Below are 24160 nucleotides of genomic sequence, written 5' to 3' on the forward strand. Positions count from 1 at the left end.
TCAGCACAAAACCAAAATACACTACACAGTAAGCTTAATTTCCTCAAGAAGATACTACTTTAGAAGAAATACTCCGAGTAATCCCCTGTAGCAAGCAGTACTCAAAAGCTTAATAAAAAATACTCAATGCCAGTAATATAACTTCTTAGAAATACAGACTTTGCAGAGACAAAAATGAAAATCGTTACTTTTTTTTTTTTTTAATGCTCAGATAGGAGGATTTTTAGTATCATTTTCAAGATATAAAGCCAAGGCAAAAAAGAAATGTAGGCTTAAACTGATTCAAAGTTTCCCAGAAGAGGATGCGTGTTTTTTTTTTTTTTTAATTTTTGTGGCAATTGTAGCAATTGTTTCATAAGATGAATTCAGTCATAATCAGAAAGTAAGAGGTCTGCGATCAGAGATACTGGAGGCACTAAAAGAGTATGTCCAACTGTGATGCTAACCAAGGCAGTACAACTCAACTACATTTTAATGAAAAACATCTTGTTAGTAAGGCCGTCATCCAATTCCTGTACAGACAAATTAATCATAGAGTGGTTTCGGTTGGAAGTGACCTTTAAAAGCCATCTAGGTAAACCCCCCTATGTAAGGAGCAGGGAAATCTTCAACTGAACAAGTCTTTGAGGAACCCAATCTAACCTGACCTTGAATGCATCCAGGGATAGGGTAGCTACCACCAATCTGGGCAACCTGTTCCAGTGTTTTACCACCCTCATTGTAAAAAATGTCTTCTTTAAATCTAGTCTGAATGCACACTCTTTTAGTTTAAAATCATTACCCCTTGTCCTATTGCAACAGTGGTCAAGTCAATTTAACTGTAAAACATCATGAATACTCCTTTGAGGTATAAGAACATTTAATCTAATTTCAGGTCAGAAAATACTATATCTTTACACAAAGATTTTGTCTGATCTCCTGAATGCTGCAAATCTCATTTCAATCATTTATTCTGCTGTATTTAATTCTGCTAGTGCTAGCTTGCCAGAGCAGATCTGTCAGCACAGCACAGAGGCATGATGGAGTGCTGAGGGCTGAAGAACCTTCACTGATTCTGGTAACTTGTCCCTGCCAATGCTAAAACGTGAACCTCACTCCCAGTCATCCTTCAGCTGTCTGCAGCACTAGAGTGGAGAATGCTGTAAGTCTTGGCTTCCTGTCCTCAAAATTCCTCTGTACTGTTATTGTGTTTGCTACCAAATCAAAGATTGGAAGTTAACTAAGCTTGGAAGTTTTTTTATTCAGAAGCATTTTTTTCTAACTGGTTCATGAGCTCTTTTCGATCATTTCTTTCTCCAACACTTCTTTTCCATATGAATACCAAATGGGTACACTGTCTAAGGTTAGCCTCACCAATCTCCATATCTATATACATTTATGAATCATACAGGTTATATATATTCCTATATCTATTTGTATATTCTCATATATATGTATAACGAATATATGAATATGACTAGCATTTTCTTCTACAGCACCACCTAGGGGACATGAACTCAGTTACTGGCCCTTTCAAAGTCCAAGTGTTTCCGACTGTGACTGCCAGACCTATGACTGGGGTCTGACTTCCTCAATTTTAGAAATCAGCTGCTTCAACTATGTAACTCCTCTGATTTCACTGTCATAGTTATTTATTGGTTTGATAAAAATTGTAGACAGCATAATTGTCAATGATTCCATCTTTGTTTCTAGATAATTAACAAAAATTATTTTAAGTTCTGAAGAGATGGACAGGCTTCTTTTTGAAGAGCCACTGTTGAGATGGCAGCCTATTCTTAATCCATTTAGCATATGCCTTATTGGTAATGCAGTTAGTGCAATAAAGTGATGAGCACATTCCCAACTTGCATTCTTTGTTTCCGGGACTGCTTACGCATTTTATATTAGGACTCACTAGAAATAATGCACAACCTGGCCTGGAAGCAAGGAACAGAAGCTGCTCCCTTCCTTCCCAATGAGGGCCCATGGACTGGAAAAGCCATGCCACTTCTGCTGCCTTCCAATCACTACAGGTAAAGGTATCGCCCAGCAAAGAAGCAGCTTTCAGCATTTCAAGCTGTTACAGGAGACAGATCTTATATCTTTCTTCCCCAGGCAGGTGATGTGAACCTCAGAGGCTCCTCGCAGTTTCCCTTTGCATGCATGACCTTCCTTCCCTTCTTGGCTGCACAGGCTGGGCTGGTTTCCCAGCTCCAGTCTCAGCCAGCTCTTTTCAAGTCCTTACCATGGCAGCCAGAAATCTCAGGGAGGGATGACTGGGGCCACTTTTGTGTCTTGTTAAGTCTGAAGGCAAGGCAAGAAATGCTCTCCTTCAATTTACAGAGAAAAGCCAAAAATCAGAAAGCTTCCTAATGCTTTCCTTTTCTCTACAGTTCACGCTCATTCACTGCAGACAACATTAGGTTTTTTATTCCACCCTTCCCAAACCACTGAGTACTACTGGGTATACAGCCTTCTACACACTGTTTCACCTTTCCCTGTATAATGGTGGGAATATTAGAATATCAAGACATTTTTGGTCTCTGTCCCTTCACAAGCAAGATAAAAATGTCTTTAGACAGAGTCCTGAATTCTGTCTGAACTGTGCTTTAGGTGCTCATTTCTTCTGTTGCATACAGTTTTTCACTAGAGACTGAAGAAAGTGGCATAAAGCATAATTATTCAAAGGAATAGTAACATGAAAATACACTGGAAGAGAGGAGGGGTCTGCACCCCGCCATGTCTTAAAGCTAAGACCCTTACCTTGCAAAGTCTCCATTAGTGGGTCCTTAAGTATGCCTGCATAGGCACAGAGCAGACTAATGGAACTTGCTGCAGTTGAATTTGGCTCCAGGATGAATTGAAAAACAAAAAAAAAAAACACACAAAAAAAAACAAACAACAACAACCAACCAACCAAAAAAAAAGAAAAAAGGAAAAAAAAAAAACACAAAAACCCCAACAAAAAGGCAGAGATTGCCATGTATTATACAAATAAAAACAACCAGTATTGGAGGCAGCACAGCAACTCTCATAATCTACCAGAATTACTCAGAGATTAAGATGCTAATCTCAAAATTGACTAGATTTATATTATATAGACCATGAACACAACAGGAGGCACTAAAGAAAAAAGGAAAACCTACAAATGCCTCCTTTCCCTTCTATCCAATAAATAAAACATCCCCCCAACAAATCCTTTAAAGACCATCCATAAATTGAAAGTATCACTTTAAAATTACTTCCAAGAGCACTAAATTTCAATATAATTTTAAGCTAACCAAACAAACCTGCTAACTTTTGATAAAGGCACCTTCAGAGGTCATTCCAGATGTTGGCCATAACCTCAGTTGAAGGCTTAGATTCTAATCAGTATTTTCAAGTTTTCCCACGAACATCTGAAACTGAAGTAATTATTTATTATTTCACAGGAAACTAATCCAATAAGATAAAAGCATAAATTTAAGGAAAAAAAATCTTAAATTATTTTTTCTAATTTATTTTTCAAAAAAAAATCTCTCTTTCAACTTACTGTATTCTACTTCTGAAAGACTATGTTCCTATTTTCTATTAATAAGTATATATATATTAAGGGAAATACGTAGTTTGAAACTAACCAGATTTTCAAGAAAAAACATTGAAAATTAAGGGCAAAGTACACCATATTTTTTAGATATGTGTACATGTGAGATTACTATATAGGGATGTAACCTTTGTTTATATTTTAGTAGTATAAACAAAAACAGTCTACCATATTCAAGGACGAAAAACAGTGGTATTCATGTCAAGTAAAAACATTTTCTAGCAAAACAACTACCAATATAACTATATAGTAACAAAACAAGAGGCGTGTACTGATGAGGAAATGTTGAGGAAAAGTTTCAAGGTCTTTTCTAATGTGCATTAACAAATTATACTGCTTATCTGAAGCCAGTTTCATCTAGTCTTAAGAAGAAAGGGAACATAAATACATAAACTGGACAGAATTATCAACTTCACAATCTCTCACCTGTGAATTACTTTAAGACTAGGATTTTTTTAAGATACATGAAAGCTTAAATGCTTTCATATCATTCCAAAGTGTTTAACAAATTCATATATTGATGAAGCATAATTATGCAAAACATTGTACAGTAGAAGTAAGATAGGTGCTTCACACCGTGCAAAAAGGTACAACAAATTCTCAGATGTCATAGTCAAACTTTGGTAGAGGAAACAAGAAAAAGTTTGCATTAGGTATTTGGAAGAGAACTGAGCACTGTACATGGAATGCTGTCTTTATGGAAGTTGCCATTCATGGGTGTCAATAGTGCATCGAAACCCCATGAGCCTGTTAGCGAGAACCGTTACAAAGGTAGAAATTTCGAGTTATACTTTCAAAAACAGTTACTTGTAACGAGACATCTGATGTCATTCTTAGAGATGATCCTTAATGTGAACTAGCAGCAAAATTTCATCTTAGACAACCGTATCATGCCTGCAGTTTTATATGCATCACAACATATACCAAACTGTCATAGGACATTTTTCGTGTCCTGTGTATTGCCTCAGATACTGCTGTGCTTCAGGGGAAGGTGAGGTGATCTTTATAGTCTGTAAAGGTTCAGCTGTAGCAGAAAGCTTTATGCTTCAGCCATAACCAGTCTTCTAACAGCAACAACATTCCTCCTGCCTCCACTTCATCTCAACATACATGGATATTACTAGACTAGCACAAATATGCTTGTAGTATGATTTGGCCCAGTTCAGGAACTAGTATGAGGTATGGAAACAAAGAATTACCCGTATCGCATGTTTCACAGAAAAAAAACTTACTGCAATGCTAATAGTATCAATAATTTCTCAAGTATATATCAGAATGGATTATTAAAACACAACATTTGTTAGTATTGGAGACACATTCTGTACAATAAGTATATTGCTTAAGATTACACAGTAATTCATATTTGCTCTGACTCAAAATGGTTTCTGCTAGTAATAAAAATATATATCGTTTAAACCAGCTATGTAAGACAAGAGAATCATTCCACTGTTCACAAAATTAAAGACTATAAATCTTTAGCTCACCTGGTGCAGCTTTTCATTTTTCTGAATGGTAATTAAATAAAACAGAACTTGAAGAGACAAGAGAGAGAAAGGACCATGCCACAGAAAATTCAAACCATGTTAAAGTGGGAGTGTTTTCCAAAAACTGAATGTTTAGAATCAGCTGCTCTACTACTGGTACTGTAACTCTAGGCTCAAAATAAACTGAACTTTAATCCAGGTACTCTTGCCTTGTAATCCATTTTGGCTTTAGAGTTCAGAACAGCAAAGTAAAAAGATGACTTTGGGAAAAATAAACACTAATAAAGGCTAATTTAACATGATGCTAAGAATTAACTTTGGAAAAAAAAATAAAAATCAAACTCAAAAATCTAAACACCCCACCACTACATCTCAGTTCTTGCCCAGATGCTGCAAACACGAAAGATATAAGCAATTGGAGCTGCACTAACAATGCCCATGTACCCGGCTAATAAGAGCCACTAGCTTTTTCTCTTAAGCTTTTTACACAGGTATCAGAAAAAAAATAAATCAGTCCAATATATTAAATTTAATTGCACCCTGTTTCTATAGAGATGAATTCATTAATTCCTATTGGCTCTTACAGAGGAAGAGTTCAGTACAAATTTTCCTTGAGCATGACAGCTGGAAAAGTCTGGGCACAATATTTGAATCAATTCCAGCTTCATTCATCTCAGTTAAGCACCTGATGATCAAAAGGCTGTTAAACTTATTTCTCACAGATCTACATTGGCACCCCAGTAAACCTGGCAATTCAGTATCCAAAGTGACAAACTGGGATCATTACAAGCTTCAGATGATCATTTTACGACTCTCCCTGCCACTGATTAGTATCTCTAATAGGTTATCTCTGTAGCAGAGCAGCATACCAAGCCTGACATGCAATTGCAGGCACCTTATCTTCAGTTAAAAGCAAATTGAAAATATGAATTGAGAAGAGGTATACCAGTTGTTACAGTTTATAATTTGACAGAGGGTAAAAAGCCAATATCCTGAAAAAAAAAGAACACATAAACCAAAGGATACATTTAACACATAACAGCACCTAAAGATGGGTTTGAGAGAGACCACAGTTTTTTCTAGACTCTAGGCTTACAAAGCATTTAGAAGAGACAAAAAAAAATGGATGAAAGAAAGATGAGGCAAAACACGGTAGGCAGTTGCAGTTTTTAGTCAAATGGTTTTCTCATTATTTGGTTCCCACCACAGAAGCCAACAGAGATTCTGAATGAAAAAATGACGGTTTCAAGCTGCCTCAGACAGGCATTCACATCTTCTGTCACATCAAGGAAATAACTAACAGTTCTTTGCAATCATACTCGTATCCAAAAGAAGCAATGAAGCTACAGTTAAGTCTTACAAAAGCAGTTTATAACCCCAAAATTGAACTTCAACTTGAAAGCTGTTTCAGTTTACATTTCAACTCTTTGTTTCACCTATGAAAGTTTCCACTTGTTGCTTAAAATAGCAAAGGCAGAACATTTTTGTTTACTTCCACACAAGAACAAAATTCCCCGAGATATCCCTTGATGGCAATGAAGAATATATGTACATGAGAGAGTGGAACAGGTTCTGTGGTCCAATTATTCAAGTATGTTGTACATGGAATAAGGTACAGTGGGGAGAGCTGTCTGCTGTTACATTTTTGACTACTGATAGAAAGCAATTATTGTCAAATTAATGAATACAATTTTCATATTCTTGCAAACACCTTAAAAGAATATGGAAATTATCTAGGAAATGCAACTGTACCTATATTAACCTATAAGTACGGATATACGCCCAGACAACTTAGCCTTGACTCATTCCATCATTTTAAATGCAATTATGTAGGATGCACAGTGAAAAGAACTCTTTTCCTCCTACTCCCATGTGCTCATCACTGCAAGAAAGCTATCATGTGGTCCTATGAGCAAAATCCTCTCACATAAGTGTACGTGATGACAAGAAGGGAATTTTGAGCTTTTAAAGACATACTACATCTAGGCACATGTAATTAAAACTGAAGAGAAAAGCATTCACCATTTATGGAACCTCCTACCAGACTCCTGCACTCCTGGAATAAGAAGTAGGGGTTGCAAAATGGTGCTTACATATGCATATGTTCATGTGTTTAGTCACTGCTCCTGAAACAAGGTGCCAGTAAACAAACAATTCCCTAAAATCTAACCTCCATGAAGATTACACATGAAGGGGTTTGGGTTGGCTTTGGGGGCTTTTTTGTATATATTTTCCCCCTGTGATTTTATCAGCAAATAATTTAATTTGCTTCATGTCTTGAAATGACTCAACTTTTAATCCTCTTGCATTGTTTCTTATATAAACACAGAAGTATAAATCTTTTTGTCTTAAATTAAACTGTGATGCCAATAGATTTAATTAATTTGGGGAGTTTCAACCTGAATTACTATTGCTTAAGATTTTTTTTCTGGCAAAACAAAGACCAAACTGAATCACTTTCTGTCAAACAAGTATGTTATACTCACCCAGCTAGGAAAAGGCATGTAAATAAAGGCTTAGGTTTGAAAGAAAAGCCCATGCCTTTTCTTGTAAACAGGGTTTACAATTATCACTCAGGTTGAAAAGTATCCTCAAAGGCAGCAGGGAATTAAACCTATGCATTCAAGCATACATTTCTGACTTCCCAAGAGCATTCAAATTTGAGACTGTATGGTCTTCCTTGGTAAGGCTTTTCTCCAAAGCCTTTGGATGATGCACAGGAACAAAGCATACAGAGACTGTCAGTTCCAGCTATGCTCCAGCCCTGCTGCTTGTGAGGTAGCTCCAGGATGTCTGCATTTTATAGTCAAATGCCTCCAGGCAAAGGATTGGTAGCCTCAGTTCCCCTGAAAACCCCAGGGCAAAGTGTGACACTTGAGGGCTGCTCAGTAGTCTGTGCGGTGAAAGCAAAGGGCACAAATACAGAACAGCCATCTGCCAAGGCACTTCAGCTCTTGTCTTCCTGGGACACCAGCACTGGACCTCCCACTGAAGCTAAGCCATATGATATGAAACATATGAAGAAAACATCTGACTTGCAAGTAGGACAGAAAGAGGGATGCTTGCAAAGGAAAGAAGAGGGATGTGAGAGCAAGGCTGCAGCTCTTGCTCAGATGGATGCTAGCTGGCTACCCAAGATGTAACCATGACCTGCAAACAATGCAAACCAGAACAGCTAGATGCTTGGGCTAGTCTTGACCACAACAACATTCAGAACTCATTAGAACAAAGCATGTAATGCTACCTTGTATGGTGAATGAATGATCTATACTAAGTTAATGATTTCTTCCTTCTTGCTCTGTGAGGCTCCTACCACAGTAGGATGTGTAGGCATTGAGCTAGGATGCTTCTAAGCACTCCTGACCCAAAGTCTTCTGATAACACATTTTAGCCTGATCAACTCAGCTCTTGACCTGCAAAGACATTCCACCTAGCCCTTGGGTGAAAAAGGCAAATCTACCCAATCTAAAGAAATTTTGTCACTTTACTTGCTGAGAAAGCACCTTTTCTGTTCCCTTTTCAGCATTCAACCTGACTTCTTTCTACAGTTACAAGCAATCCCATAGCAGAAACTCTTCCACTTACCCCAAAAGGGGATTAGGACTTCTTGGAAACATTTTTAAAATAAACAGTTTCTTTACCCTGTTTAAACAATGATTGTTTAAGCCACGGTGTCAAAATGACTCAGAGGAGTTGTGCTTGTCATTGTACAATATTCAGCATGATCTACAACGTGACCAGGCAGCAATGACTTACATTAATCATGAACCAAAGTATAATTAAGGCAAAATTAATGGACTGCAATGGTCTGGCAATTGCTGTCCATGTTCTCACCCTTTCTGCTGGCTTGCCTGACGATTGCACTTCTGGTGGTGAAGTAGTCTGCAACTGAGGCTGAGCACAGGAATCCCTTTTGCACAGAACAGACTCATAGACAAAAAAAACCAAACAAACAAAAAAGGACTTAATTTGTGTGAGCATACAGAAAAATCCTTTCCACTCTGATTACAGCAACAGATTTGGGCACAGGAGCACTGGCAAATCTATGCAATTCAAAACTGCTCTGTCACTGTGATCCACGTGAGCTAGAAAACTGCCTGCTAATGTACTATCCCTGACTTTAAGGGAGAAAACACTTCACTTCTGATCTGTTATGTGATTCAAAATATAGAGAAAGTCTATAATCTTCCAGTATCAACCCTAATTCTACCTTTTCTGGGAGCATGAGCTCCCAAATACCTTAGTCCACAATTACCCGTTCTCATTTTTTCTCTAACATACATGATTCACTTCTCTCCTGTGACATACTTACGGTTCTGACTTCAGTTTAGTTCTGATTTCACATTATAATGGTGAAACACCTGCTATAGTAACCCACAGCAGTACTGACTTTAATTTGTCACTGAAGGATTGCTCAGCAGCCCATCTTAGGGAAATCTTTGACTATTACAGCCCTACAGTTCACTGAGAAATACAGCACAGCCCCAGAAATAACAAACAGCTTCAAGAAAAAAGCTTTAATAGATGGCTGGAAAACTGAAAACCCACTTCCAAACTACTTCCTCTAGCGGTACACCTGGAAAAAACATCAGCACTTGACCTGCCTCATGGTCAATGTCTCATGGAATTAACTGCCACAGAAGTGTTTTTTTGTTGAAGCAGACTAACATCTCCATTTTTCAGGGGGCACAAAAATGAAACACTTGGTTGCATAAGGGATTCAGTAACCAGCAGTTTACAAACTCACAAGTGTATTGAGATACAGATGTGTCCTGCCATGATGGAGTCACGTTAAAGAGTATATGCAAAGGCTTCCAGAAGTCAAATCTTGGTATTTCTCCCTCATTGAGAGGTGCCTGTGTGAATGCTTACACATGTCCAAGTCAGGAATACGTGCTAGTGGACCATTTTAACACCACCTCCCATTATCTCATGCCTGACATTGCCTCCAGGCTCTCAGCCCCTCACTATCAGACAACTCCTACTGTCTTGTGTAAACTGAAAATACCTATCTAGATTTTCACAGCATAATGGCAGCGCTGATGATTTAAAGAACTGCCACTTCAAATCCGTGAATGACAAAAACTTAAACTTTTCCAATTCCTCCCCATTGACTGGAGTTATTATAAGCTTTAAACTCTCTTGGGTGGCCAGCCCGTCTCTGTGGTCAGATAACTGCCCTCATCTTTCTCTGAATTTTAACTAAACAAAGAGAATTAACAGGAACAGTCAAGGGGAAATCCCACAGCACTAACTCTGTGAAAATTAGACAGTATTGTGTCCATCTGCTGCCTAAGCTAAAAAACTTAAAAGTTTTCTGAGGTGGTAATATAGCTGTTATGGAACTGCAGAGATCTATCAGTCATGTCTGAAAAAATCAGGTAAGTTCCCTTGACTGGAGCTAGTTGACTAAATTTTACAGGCTTTGTCAGAAGAATAAAATTCCTCAGTCCAGAGTTATTTCTCTCACGTTTCAGTACTGAATTTATTATGTAACAAAGTTGCTTTATAGCATATTAAGTTTTGCACATTTAAGATCAACTCTCATTACAACATTTCAAGGAACTCCTGAAATATACGACTGACAGATGAAGCTTCTAAATATCAACATGGGAATTCACAACTCAATACTTACACATTTGCTTTTGCAATATGGAAACTGCAACACTCAGGTGACATTTTCAGTAACTTTCATCTCAGGAAGATCAACAAGCAATACAGAAGGAACACAGTAGTGTAGGACAACAAGGGTGTGCAGAAGGAAAACAAAGCAGCTGGTACATAGCCTGGCTACATACTGCCTCCTTATTTTATACTCCCCTCCTGCAATAAGCCTAAAAGGCTTATTTAAAGGTATTTAAAATTCTTAGGGCTGGCAGAACCCGGGTGAGTGTAACAGGTTTTCTGTGCAAAGATGACTTTAGAGGAGCTAAAAATTGACATAAGTTAATGCGAGCTAATGAGATATGGCTAACTGATACCCACCCAGATGCTAGCCTGCATTTCCTTACATTAAGCTCTTGGGGATAAAAGCTTGCAATTTATCACTTCCACAGCTGTTTGTTCACCATATTTGCAATTACAAAAGCAAAACTAGCCTTTCAGTCAAATATACTGTGCACATTCAACTGTATCTCTGGTGGCAGTACAGACTCAGGAATACCTTTCACATTTTAATGATTTCTTTGCCAAAACCAGAAATCGTAGTTAACTTCATATGGCCAACAATTTAGATAAAGTTCAGACGACTGGCAAATAATAACTATTTTGCTACATACAGCTGACTGTGCAAAGCTTTAACATACAGTCATTTATCCATTTTAAAGCATTCTTTACTGCATGGTATCTGAGTGACATCCACTGTAACAGCTCAAGTGGATGTAATGTTTAACTGAATCCAGATAGTAAGGGTGCAGTCTAGCAATCTAGTAATATCATTGAAACACTGAGTTAAAGCTGTTGAAAACTGCTTAACTAATAAAAGTCACCAGATGCTCAGCTTTTTGCTCTGTATATTATTCAGCACTCAATCAACTTTCTGTCCAAATTTTGCTGAAAATATGCTGAAACATCACAACTCCATAATGAATCCTATTCTTATTACAGCAAAACTATATCAACAACCTTTCACTCTTACAGGCTGACACAGAATACAACTTTCTTACCTTCACACATAGTACAACTGGGGTTTAATCTGTGTACTTCAACTCTATTCCATGAGTGCCGTTTCTCCAATGATTCATGTTTTTCCCCTCACTTGAGATCCATTAACAAGCACAATCGAAACCAGAAATTCCTACCTCAGGCTGTAGATAGCAACCTCTATTCTTATGATTTTATGCTTAATTAGCTATTTAGAATATTTGTTCCAGTTCTATGATTCTTGCAACTAAGGGTCTTAATATAAAGCGCAGTTCACTGCATCAAGACCAAACTTGCAAATAACATGCAAACAAGAAAAATTTTTAGAGCTAACAAGAAGAACTGGAGAGGGAAGGAAGAACAGAGGAGACTAGAAATTCAGAAGGGAAATCATAACCCTCAAATGAAGGGTTCTGGCCTGGTTATTACTCTGAACTAGGATCAGAGGAAGAATTTTGTTCAAGTTTATCTTCACATGAAAATAGCTATGCGTATTATAGCTTTAATCTTATTTAAATTAAATTAATTTAACTGCTGCAAGTAGTTTGGGGGTATTTATTTCCATTTATTTTGCTTAAGTTGATTAGGGCAGGCCTTGAAGTATGTTTTGCACACGTACACTCCACACATTGTTGGCCAAAATAAGACCAACTGGCCACTTATTTCTAGAATTTGCATTTCTGCTTCACTTTAACTAGAAGAGGTAATATCTTTGGTTTAAAAAAAAAAAAATGGAGGGGTTTTGTATCACAGCTACTGGAAAACTCAAAAAACAAAAAGAAAAAAAACCTATTATAAAGAACATGCACAAGTAAACCCATGCAGAAAAGAATATACTTTTCATTCTTGAAGAAGCGTTAAAAAAGAAAAGTGAAATACAGACCGAAGTAAAATCTGTCTGTCCAAATAAAAAAAACAAACAAACAAACAAAAAAAACCCCACACACAACAAAAAAAAACCCTAAACAAACAAACAAAAAAAAAAAAAACAAGCAAAAACCCCCAGACCTCTAGCTTAACAGTGCTAGGTGTCAAACCACATCTTTAACTAAGGTAGAAACACAGCCAGGTGGTATATTCATACAACCATCAAATTTATGAACATTTCTATAGTGCCTCCTCTGAATATTTTTCCTTTTAGATATAACCTTCTGCATGAGTTAGCCAAGCACGATGAGTGAACCTTTTCTGCATCTATTCATTGCTCTCAATCATTAATAATCCAAGACATTTGGCATCCAAGCTTGGGGAGTTGGGGGGGGAGTTGGCACTAAAGGCCTTGCATTTGTTTAAACTGAGATCAGGAGCAGCAGCATTACCAATTGAAAAACCCAGTGAAAGGCAATCAAAAGGAATTTTCATATAGTAAAAAATAAATACATAATGATGGAAAATAGCTGCTAAACCAAAAACCAAACACTACCACAGTTTCAAACACATGGTCAATAAAGAAATTCTGAGTAATTGAAAGGAACAATCTTGAAATTTTACGGTTTTATGTCAACATTAAGATTCAGAAACACCTTATGGCATTGCAATGCCTGGTTCCAACTACAATATGGAAAGCAGGATCAAAGTCATGCAAATCACACAACCACACAAGAGCTCTCAGTATTCAACTGTTCTTGTCATATAAATCAACATACAATGCAAATAAATTCTTACCCATCCCTTTACATAAGCCATATCAAGGAAATGTTCCCACCTTATAAAAACAAAAGGATGAGGTTTTGGATTTTTTAAAGGAACCTTAACAGTTATAGAAATAGTAACAGCAACTAAATTTAAGAGAAGCAGAAACAAAACTGTGTAGCTGTTGTAAAACGAATGCATTATTCCTAGAAACAAATCAATCAAGCAACTAATGTACCAAGTGAAATAAGTTGATGAGATCTGACACAGAGAAAGATACTGGTCACCTGTATGACTCGCTGTACCATGGAAAATTTCAAACTGATATAAAAAGGATAACACCTCCGCATGCTGATATTGGCAAGTTATTAGATATCAGACATTCAGCTTCATTAAAAAGTAATCAGTACATTACAAATTGTTTCAATTTCAGTATTTTCTTCTTAATAACAACAGATCTGACCACATTTACCTTTGAACCTTAATTTTCTTAGCTTGCAAATATGACTGCAAGTTAGAATTTTGTGTGTGTGCTAATGCTGTGGAAAACAGAGTAGGTGAGGTCTGCTTTTTTTGTGTGTATTATTTCTTTTCAAATAAGTTGAGATCATATCTGTTTTTTAGGCCTCAACATCTTCAGCTATTCCCAGATCTTAATGGATCTCCTGATCATTGCTGTCAGCCAACAAGTCGCATAATCCTCATTCTTCTATTTCAAGCATTTGAAAGTTTTCTTTTACTATACCCATAATTCAAAAGCTGCTCCTGGCAGCAGCAGATTTGCTCACAAGTGCCCTGAAAAGCTTCAGCATGTGGTGCTTCGCAACAGTTCCGCACTGCAAATACCTATTTACTGAACCATGTTTCTGGATGGTGGACTCGACATACACTTACTTAAATGAGTGGCTTCAAGTCCTACACTTTGGGGGGTGGGGGGTTCAACCTAATCCAAGAAAATGTTCAGTACAAACCTATAAAACTAGATCCATGTTTTCTTAGCATTCTTCGGGAATGAAAGTATTTCCAGAATCATCATTTTCATTTTTTAGAACTTAATATTGTGATCTGGGGAGGAGGCATGGGAACAGACTACAACACTCTAGTGAGAATTATGCTACCTATTCAGCTTCAGTATTTTATTCACAGATGGCAATATATCATGCTGAATGCAGAAATGAATGTGACAAATGACATTTTTCTTCCCCGAACTGAATGGAAAAGTAAAAAACTCTTTGCAGCTCATAAGAATGTGTTTTTAACAATGAATGATTTGATTGTGCTTACAAGAAACATACCTCATATAAAATATGATCTTCAGAATCATAATGAAAATTAGACTTGATTACTTCTATGAAATTTTTACCAGTAAAATAAATCTCCAATATCTTTGATCACTCTGTTTAACACCAGAACAAAACAAAAAAAAACAAAAACCAAACAAACACACAAAAAGACTCAACAGTTTCCAAAGAGCTTGGACATTAAACAAAAATAATCACAACAGGTTTGTGTTCAAATTCATAAAAATTTTAGCTTAGTTCAAGTTTTGCCCATAAGATCCAGTTCAAGCTGCCATAATTGCAGAATAATTTCAGAAATTTCTAGACAGACTGCAGCTGAAAATCTTTAAAGGTTAACTGAAATTTTTCTATGTATTAAATCCACGAGGCCTTTTTTTTTTTCTTTTATCTCCTACCATTTCCCAAGGACGTACAAATCTACTGCTGTTTTTAGAAACCTTTTGTGGTGGGTTGACCATGGCTGACACCTGGTGCCCACCAAGCTGCTCAGTCATTCCTCCTCCTCAACTGGACAGAGGAAAGGAAAACACAATGAAAAGCTTATGGGTCAGGTTAAGGACAAAGACAGTTCACACTCACTCGTTACTGTCACGGGCAAAGCAGACTTGACTTGGGGAAAATTTAATCTAATTTATTACCAATCAAATCAGAATAGGGGAATGAGAAAATAAAAAAACAATCTCAGAAACACCTCTCCACCCCTCCCTTCTTCCCAGGCTCAAGCTCACTCCCAAATTCTCCATCTCCTCCCCTCCAGAAGCGCAGGGGGATGGGGAATGGCAATTGTGGTCAATTCATCACACCTTGTTTCTGTGGCTCTTTCCTCCTCTCAGGAGAACTCCTCACACCCTTCCCTGCTCCAGCATGGGGTCCCTCCCATAGGAGACAGTCCTCTACAAACTTCTTCAGCATGGGTCCTTCCCGTGGACTCTAGTCCCCCTCGGGGTCATGAGTCATCCAGCAAACCTGCTCTGGGTAGGGTCCTCTCTTCACAGGTCCTTCCAGGAGCCTGCTCCAACACAGGCTTTCCACAGAGTCACAGCCTCCTTCGGGCATCCCCCTGCTCTAGTGTGGGGTCCTCCATGGGCTGCAAATGGAGATCTGCTCTACCATGGACCTCCATGAGCTGCAGGGGCACAGCCTGCCTTGCCATGGTCTGCACCACAGGCTGCAGGGGAATCTCTACTCCAGCACCTGGAGCACCCCCTCCCCTCCTACAATGACCTTGGTGTCTGCAGAGCTGTGTCCTGGGTTCAGCAGTAGCAGTCATTTTTCTCCTTCTTGGTAGCTGGTGCAGTGCTGTGGTATGGAATACCTCTTTGGCTAGTCTGGGTCAGGCGTCCTGTCTCTGCTTCCTCCTGGCTTCCCCTCCTCCCTGGCAGAGCATGAGTCTCACAAAGTCCTTGGTCAGGGTAAACATCACTTAGCAACAACCGAAAACATCGGTATCATCATGAGTGTGAAACATGTGCTGCAATTAAACAAGCCAAAACGGCTGTTTCTTTCATATATTCTTACTCCTCTCTTATGACTGCAACTGCTCCTGTACAGCTTTTTTCTTTCCCTTCTTAAATATGTTATCCCAGAGGAATTACCACTGTCCACTGATGGGCTCAGTCTTGGCTAGTGGCAGGTCTCTCTTGGAGACAGCTGGCATTGGCTCTATCCCATACAGGGGAAGCTTCTAGGAGCTTCACATAGAAGCCATTCCTGTAGCCTCCGCTACTAAAACCTTGCCACACAAATCCAACCCTAACCCTCTTTACTAGATTTAAATCTTCCCGAATTTATCTTAGCACTCCAGAGCCAAGATGTGACTCCAATTTTTATTTTTTGGTTTTCCAGTCCTCCTTAAGAGACACTTGAAGTGAGTTTGCTCATTCTCTATTTAACGGGATATTCTTTCTGTAGTAAGTATTTTAGAAAGATATTTACATACATAGATACCCCAAGGACGATTTCTTTCAAGAATCCTGGAAGTAAAATACACTCAGCATTTCTTCACTATAGGCTTTTGTAATGCTGTTTTAGCTTTTATTACAGAATTTTCTTTAAGGTTTCCCAGTTAACAAAGCCAGACCGTTATGTTAATAAAAGGAACAACCAAGAGATACAACTTGAAGAGAAATTTCAGGCTTTGACTGCTTGAAAAAGGTAATTTGACTGTGCAGAGGGCTCCAGTGGGCTCTCCAAAAGAGTTGCTCTGACGAGACAAAGCTGAGGCTTTGCATGTAACTGCATTTTCAGTATTTGCCTTTTACAGTTATTACTTGCAAGGTTAACAGAGAATGTCTGGTGGGCGTCAGGGGCACTACATATAAGGAAACATACTTTAACAATACACAGAACCACCAGCCTTGACATCTGCTGTAGCACCATCACCCACTGCATAAGATGAAGCAAGAGTCTACACATCAATCAGAAACCTGCCACATCCAGAATGTATGCTACTGTCAGGCTCTTCCCTTGGCACCTGGAGTTATGTTGTTCCATTTTTCTGGGTCTTCTACCCTTCATCTTATTTTCTTTGTCCTGTATATATGCAAGAGTCATAGGCCCCTTCAGACTTGCCTCCTACAAGCACTATTCTTCCTTTGACTATCCTCTTAATTTCCTTAATTTACAGTTTCCTTGTTCTTACTCTTCACCTGTCCTTATATTCCCTTCACATAAGGAAGGGAGCATATGCTCCCTTCTTCCACTGCAACTGACATCCTGAGAAACTTAGCTCCTCCTAAAAATTTATAACCTTTCACTACCTCAATCTATCACAGATAATAACACCAATCATGGACTCACAGTCCAAGACAGTTCCATTTTATTCCACTGTTCCTCAGGTATTTCGCATTTCCATGTCCCTTATGCCTTCTGTTTCGTGTGTGTGTGCATGTATATGGATAACTTCCCTTGTTTGCCTGTTATCAAGAGAGATGACAAGGTAAAATGCAAACAGCAATCTATTTCAATGAAAGAGAGAAGGATGTTTCAGCTGGCAAAAAAAGTAAGATAAAGTACCATCTAATCTTGACCTCATAAATTTGCACTGTTTGATGTCCAACTAATCCTGAAACCTACTTAGGGCTTTCCCGCACATCCACTGTCAGGACTGAAGAACAGACACCCTTTGAGAGAAGATGCAGCAGTTTGTGGCGAAACATCATTATCAGAGATAAAACTCTGCAGTATTCCACAGGGTGATGAATTTTATGTCTGAGGAGACACAATATGCTCTTAATTATTTTGTTAGAAGCAAGTATGCACCTTTGTACAGCAACTGGAGATGATTAATAAAAAGATAATTCTGAAAATTTTCAAGTTCTACTCTTCCATGATAGTTTTGCGTGTCTGCATTACTCCCCTTTCAAAAAGAAAGTTTCTTAATCCTTTGAATAGTCCTTACTATTGTGCATATTACATCCTGAGATTGAATTTTCCTACTAATTGTCTCCAGTGAAGTTTGAAAGGATTTGTTGCTATAGCAATACTTTGTGTTGATTCAGAAATTAATGATAAAAGAAGTGGCAATTAGTACTATTAATTTTTATGAGAGAAACACGGTAGAGTGCTAAAAGGCTTCTGGCCAAAAAAAAAGCAGTAAGATTTTGCACAAGTGATCAATATAGAGCTTGTAGCTATAAAACCAAGCATAATGGGTATTTCATGCTTCAGTATGTGCAGCATGAACATTGCTGCCTGAACACCCTCAGATGGACCCAGCCCCTGTTGTGTTTCAGGAAATCCTTAAGAGAGCACAGGAATGAGGTTCCCTTCACAATTAATGGCACCCTGTGAGACAGGGACATTAGTATAAGGGGACTGCAGACTTGACCTGCAAAGGGTCCCTTTACATCTCACATAGAGCTGTAAGGCACATGAACAGCCTTCATGGCATATGGCTCCAGTACACCTGATATTGTCAAGTAAGATAGTATGGGATGGAACAGTACAAATGAACACAGCTAGAGCTAAGCAGGCATACAACATTGCATAATACACCTTACCCAACCACAGGTATTGTGATCAGATCATTTTCTTTAACAGAAGTGAGGCAGAGCAGAGGCATGTGTTGGAAACTCCAAACTGCCTGTTCTTTTTTAAACCCTTCCAAAAAAAAAAAAAAAAATTTCTCAAACTTCTATGAATTTACAAGTGGGAAACCTCTGACATTTTGTATTACAACCCTTTGCATGTCACAGTTAATCTTTTCCCATAGGGATATACTGGGAATGCAGAAGGACAGGTTATCATTCACACATGGTGAAAGATTATCCTTACACATCATCACACCCTGCCCTGTCATTCAGAAGAGGGAAAAAAAAAACAAAAAAAACCAGAAATATTCATTTTAGAGCACAATTCCATCAACTGCTGGATGCAACTGGACAATCCTGTATCACCCAACCACATTCACTACCCTGACAATAACTTGCTACAAACTAGCAAAGCAACCACAACCTATTGGAAATCAATACCAGTCATAGTGTTCGCAACAGAGACTGGGCAAATTATGAGATGGTTGATTTGCATGGAGCTCTTTCAGTACTGTGGCTACACTGCTGTATTGCATCTAGCAAAATAAAAAACAAACCAATCCTGAATTTGCTTGCAGGAATGTTTTCAGATGGGGGTTTGTTTGCTCCAACTTTAGAACTAAAACACGGAAAACAGAGGAGGAAAGGTAATGGCATTGACAAGTGGCCACATTTTTGAATCATATCCAGGAAAACATTTTCCCATAATCCATACTGTAGCTGTATTATTAAATATTTCTCTGTAACTATCTCTATCAAGATTGATTTCCAGAAGTATCAAAGCGCCTCTAGCTCTCATTTCAGCAACTGAAAATTTATCATTCATAACACAAATTACATCTTTTGGTTTTCAAAAAAAAATCCAACTATAGAAAAGACCTTGCCTTTAGTTTACAAATGTTTAATAAACAAATTCACTTAAGCCTACTTTCCTTTACCCTAATTGGTGCCTCCACCAAGAAACCGCATACTTGGAATAGATGAGAGGGTTAATCTTCCATCCTCTCCTATTTTACACACAGTAATTTCAACAATTAGAGAATCAAGTAGAATGGCTTTTCCTTGTCCTCACTCAATCTCCTAGCCAGGCCTGCATGCAGAAAGTTGTGTTCTGATGGCACTCAACCAAGGCACAAGGAGTAGAGTGTTGCAGCATGCTCTTATCGTCTCTTAAAACATAAACAACTCCGAAGCATGAAATCCCATTCTAAATTTGGCATGCAATGCTTATACTAAATTCATTTATTCCATTTTGCACCCCAACAGGTGGGGGGTTCCTATCAGGAACGTACCACAATATATATTCTACAACACTCTCTGCTGGATGGACTTAGAGGCACAGTTTGCGCATCTAGAGGTGCAGCTGATATACACCCTGCTCAGCATCTCTGACAGTTTCACATGCTACAGCAGCCGTGCAGCCTAGAAGAACTGATGTTCTTCTACTGAATGAAGACACAGAATGAAGTTACAGAGGCCACAGCAACACTGTTGAACGAATTCGCAAATCGAACTACTTTTAGTGTTAACCAGACTTTTTCTTTTCATTCCAAACTTACAGATCCATTTAAACATCTATTACATATTCACAAACAGCTGAGGATACTGAGATGGCATTGCGTATCCTCTCCCACATATCCTTATCCATACTGCTCCTTATTTTAAAGCCAAATTATGTCTTCATTAAATGAAATGCTGCCACTACAGTCAGGGATACTAATAATATTAGTAAACTGTTCTATCCTATTAGGTACTAAACTCAGCAACCATGCATTTACATGCAGCAAGCAGAGCTTTCATTGCCTTCAAGTATCTCACAGGCACTTTGTCTTATCCTCAGAGCACTACCTCTTCTTAAGGGCAAATAAGCTGTAATATGATAACGGACAAAATTACTTAAGGTCATCCAGATCACTTCAAACTCTCTTCTAGTGTCAAGCACCTTTTGCACCACTTCCCCTTCCTCTTTGAGTCACATAACACTCTGTAAGCACAGTAACTGCCAGCACAAAGTATGCATTTAGGCTTTCTGTCTGCTAAAATTGAGACTGGAGGAGAAGGAAAGGTGTAAACGTAAGAACCATAAAGTTGTAATAGTTATGTAGAAGAAATTTCTGCCTTAGTCCTCACAAGTTTTTTTCTTTAGCATTCAGGATTTGATCCTGAAAACATTAATAACACTAAAATCCAAACATTAATTCAAGAAAAGGAGGTTGGATAGTTTTAAAGCAGCAACTATAGTTTTAGAATGAAGCATCGTGTGATAACTTTTTAGACCAGCTTACAAATTAACCAAGACATTTTTATTCTTAATACTAATACTTCAAAGTGTAATTTAAGACACCCATTGAGCACTATGCCTGTGATATTTTATATTGTCGTAGCTGGTTTTCACCACAAAAAACTACTTCTGAGACTGCTACTCTAAAATACATTGATAAGTTGTGGGATGCAGACTACATTACTATGACTGAGATGAAATCTAAATTTCTTTCAGTAACAGAAGTACAAATGGATTGCATTTGACAATATACAGATGCATGATACAAAGTAGGCAACTGGCTTCCCTCTCCAAGTTACTATTCATCTACTTGAAAAGTGACATGAATTTGCACCTCACAACAGTTTCTGCAATGAATTAGGTTGTATTTCTTGTGAATTAAACATGAAAGGCTACAAAACTGAATTGCTGGGTTAGGTGGAAGAGTGCAGCTGGTAGAAGAAAACTTGCAACCTGTTTTGATACAGCTGGCAACAAGTCAAATGCATTTCATACTGGATTATCCCCGGAGTATTTCACTGCTTTGCTACTAAAAATCAAACAAAACTGCTACATCCAGTACAGTCCAAGAGAACGGTTTTCAGTGTTTCAGTTCAAGTCAACCATTCTTGTTCCATAAAGCTGGTTACCCTCTTAACACGCAAACAGCACTAAAGTAAAAATACATCACTTTGAATGAAATTCAGCACTGGAAAATTCAATCTTCATATTGCTTTACAGGACAACAATGTACATGTAAAAACTTCTGCTAATAACAGAACTATTAAAAATAAAGAAAAATTAAAAAAAAAAAAAAGAGAAAAACATGAAAACTTTTTAAGACACACAGCATCAGATAAAGCCTGCAATACTTCTTCATGCCATGGAGACTTGCTACGGTACGAGTGACCAGCTTGCTTCAGTGCTGAGACATGTTTCCGAAAGCCACCGGGCTTCCATTCTCGACAAAGCAGCGTTACCTGCTGCAGTCCTGATCCAACACAAGTAAGAAAACCAAACACTGTCAGATTAAATATACAGAAGCAGATGAAATAAAACCAATACAGCATTCACTCGCTTTGAAGCATATAGGCATGCAAATAAAAAGTATTAACATTTCAGTCAGTGTAGGGTGTAAACACATGACAATTTATTCCTTGGGCAAAAACAGCCTCAGGACATACCCCTGGCTTTTGTTTGCTATTTTTCAAAGTTTCTCAACGTGTGTCAGCAATATTGAAGTTACAGTTCTGTCTGTGACTACTGCTATATATGGTCAGCACAGATATTTGCTGGGATTTGCATTTTTCCAAAAGTAATCCCAGACAACCAGAAGGCCGTTAATCAGCAATAACACCCACAAGAGCAGATCCATAGCCCTGCACACGTGAGCCCTGAGACTTCCACAACGGCTAGATCTGGTTTTCAGTAAATACTTGGGCTCTGCCTCAGACGCTCCTGTGGGTGCGCTGGCAGCGCACACCCTGCCTGCCGATAGCTTCCCTAACTCCCGCTGAATGGCAGCCCGCACCCTGGGACGTAGCCCCGAGGAGCTGCGTCTGATCCAGAGAAGAGGAGGCACACCGCACAGTGCGCGGAGCCGCGGTGGGGCACTGACCAGCCGGGGGAACCGCGCACCGCCGCACTGCCCCGCACGATAAGCCCAGCACCTAGCATCACGTCTAACCGAGCTCCGGAGCTCTCGGTGCGAACCGCCACAGGACGGGACAGTCGTGCTGTGCGACCGCGGTCCCCGGACCCACCGGAGGGGCGAGCTTATAAGCGAGCACGGCGGGGCGGCCGGCAGTTCGCCTCGCTGAGCAAACCGGCCTCTCCTCCGAACCCCTGCAGGGAGGGCAGCCCCGCCGCGGTCCGAGGAGCCCCCGGCGGCTGCCGCCGCTTCCGCAGCCCCAAGTGCAGCCCCCCAACCCGGGTGGAGAGGGAGCAGCAGGAGGGTACTGCGGCTCCCCAAGCCGCCCCGCCGCAAGGACCATTCTCGCAACTTTCTCCGCGGGGAGCCCCGCTGCGCTGTTAGCCCGGGTGGTCCCGCACGCCGCTCCCCTCCACCGGCACCCCGCGCATAAAAGAGGAAACACAAACAAAAGCCCCTCAGACCCTCCCAAACCGGCGTTTATTTTCCTACCTGCCCGGTTCCCGGCGACGCTGCGCCGCCAGCTCCGCTCCGCGCCGAGCCGAGCCGGGCGCTTCCCGCGGCGCCCAGGTGGCGTTAGGAGCGCGCTTCCCACGGGCGGCGCGCCCCCGGTGGCCGGCACATCCCCCGCCGGACGCCGCCGGGAGGAGGGCGCTGCGCTCCCGCCGCCACCGGCGCACCTGTGCCCGCCCGGGCAGGGGCAGCGGGAGCGGCAGCGGCACCCTCAGTCTCGCCCGCCGGGTGGGCGGGGATGCTCCGGGACCCCTCGCCCTGCGCTGGCCGCTGCCACCCTCCCCATGCAACCACCGCACGAGGAGCACCCTGACTCCGCCGCGCTGCTCATTGGCCCACCCGCCGCTGACCTCACAGGGCCCAGCCCCGCCCCTCTGGCCCAGCTCGGTTCGGGTGGGTGCCCCTGGGGCTGCCCCAGCGGGCGCGCGGAGGCGGTGGCATCCAGGGGACCGCGGAGGGTCTGTGGCCACCGAGGCGCGATGCCGGGTGTCCGGCGGTCCGCAGCGGCCCCGAAGCGGTGGGACTCTGCTTGGGGTGGCGCGGAGGAGTTCTGCCCGCGCCCCCCGCGCCTGGGTGCAGGCGTTCAAAACAGAGGTTTACAGAAACCATCCCCTGCCTTTGCAAACTGCCTGCGGGGCAGAAAGGACTCACCGAAATGAGACTGTGCGGAGAAGGGAAGTCTTCCATTAGTCTGCAACGGTCTCTTTTTTTTTTTTTCCCTCGTATCTATTTTTATTGTGGTTAATTGAGACATACGAGCAGCTGTTGCTTGAAGATTGTGGTCCTGTTTGTGGAAAGTAAATAATTTTCTGCTGCATATTAAATATGCCTCTTAATGGGGCGTGTAACATCAGCCAAGTCAGATATCATCATAGAGCTCTGTAATATATGTTAATATGGTAGTGCTTCATTACTAGCAGTCTTTCAAAAGACATGCTTTAAATATTCTTCCCTTTCAGCTAATCAGCGTATGCTGTGAACTTCCAGAAAGCTAAATAATGTATTAATGCACAATTAAAACATATGGAACCAGAAGAACATATTTTTCACATTTCAGAAGATCCTGTAAATGTACATGATATGT

The 24160-nt window shown here is 40.1% G+C and overlaps 1 protein-coding gene across 4 annotated transcripts in view; it reads right to left on the reverse strand.

Moving 5' to 3' along the window:
* Positions 1 to 23358, reverse strand: part of CHRM3 (cholinergic receptor muscarinic 3) — a 273296-nt gene extending 249938 nt beyond the window's left edge. For 2 of the 4 annotated variants that reach the window (XR_009746557.1, XM_061471186.1), the window contains exon 1: positions 23056 to 23196. The gene's annotated coding sequence lies outside the window, so the exon portion shown is untranslated. Of the gene's footprint in view, positions 1 to 23055 lie in introns of all 4 variants that reach the window. The other 2 variants (XM_061471189.1, XM_061471188.1) reach the window with 2 other exon arrangements.
* Between the last annotated feature and the right edge of the window lie 802 nt (positions 23359 to 24160).

Source organism: Pezoporus flaviventris, unplaced genomic scaffold (assembly GCF_033815535.1).
Source record: "Pezoporus flaviventris isolate CSIRO_AGI_PZ_B2104156 unplaced genomic scaffold, CSIRO_AGI_Pfla_v1 ptg000066l, whole genome shotgun sequence".
Lineage (NCBI taxonomy): Eukaryota > Metazoa > Chordata > Aves > Psittaciformes > Psittacidae > Pezoporus > Pezoporus flaviventris.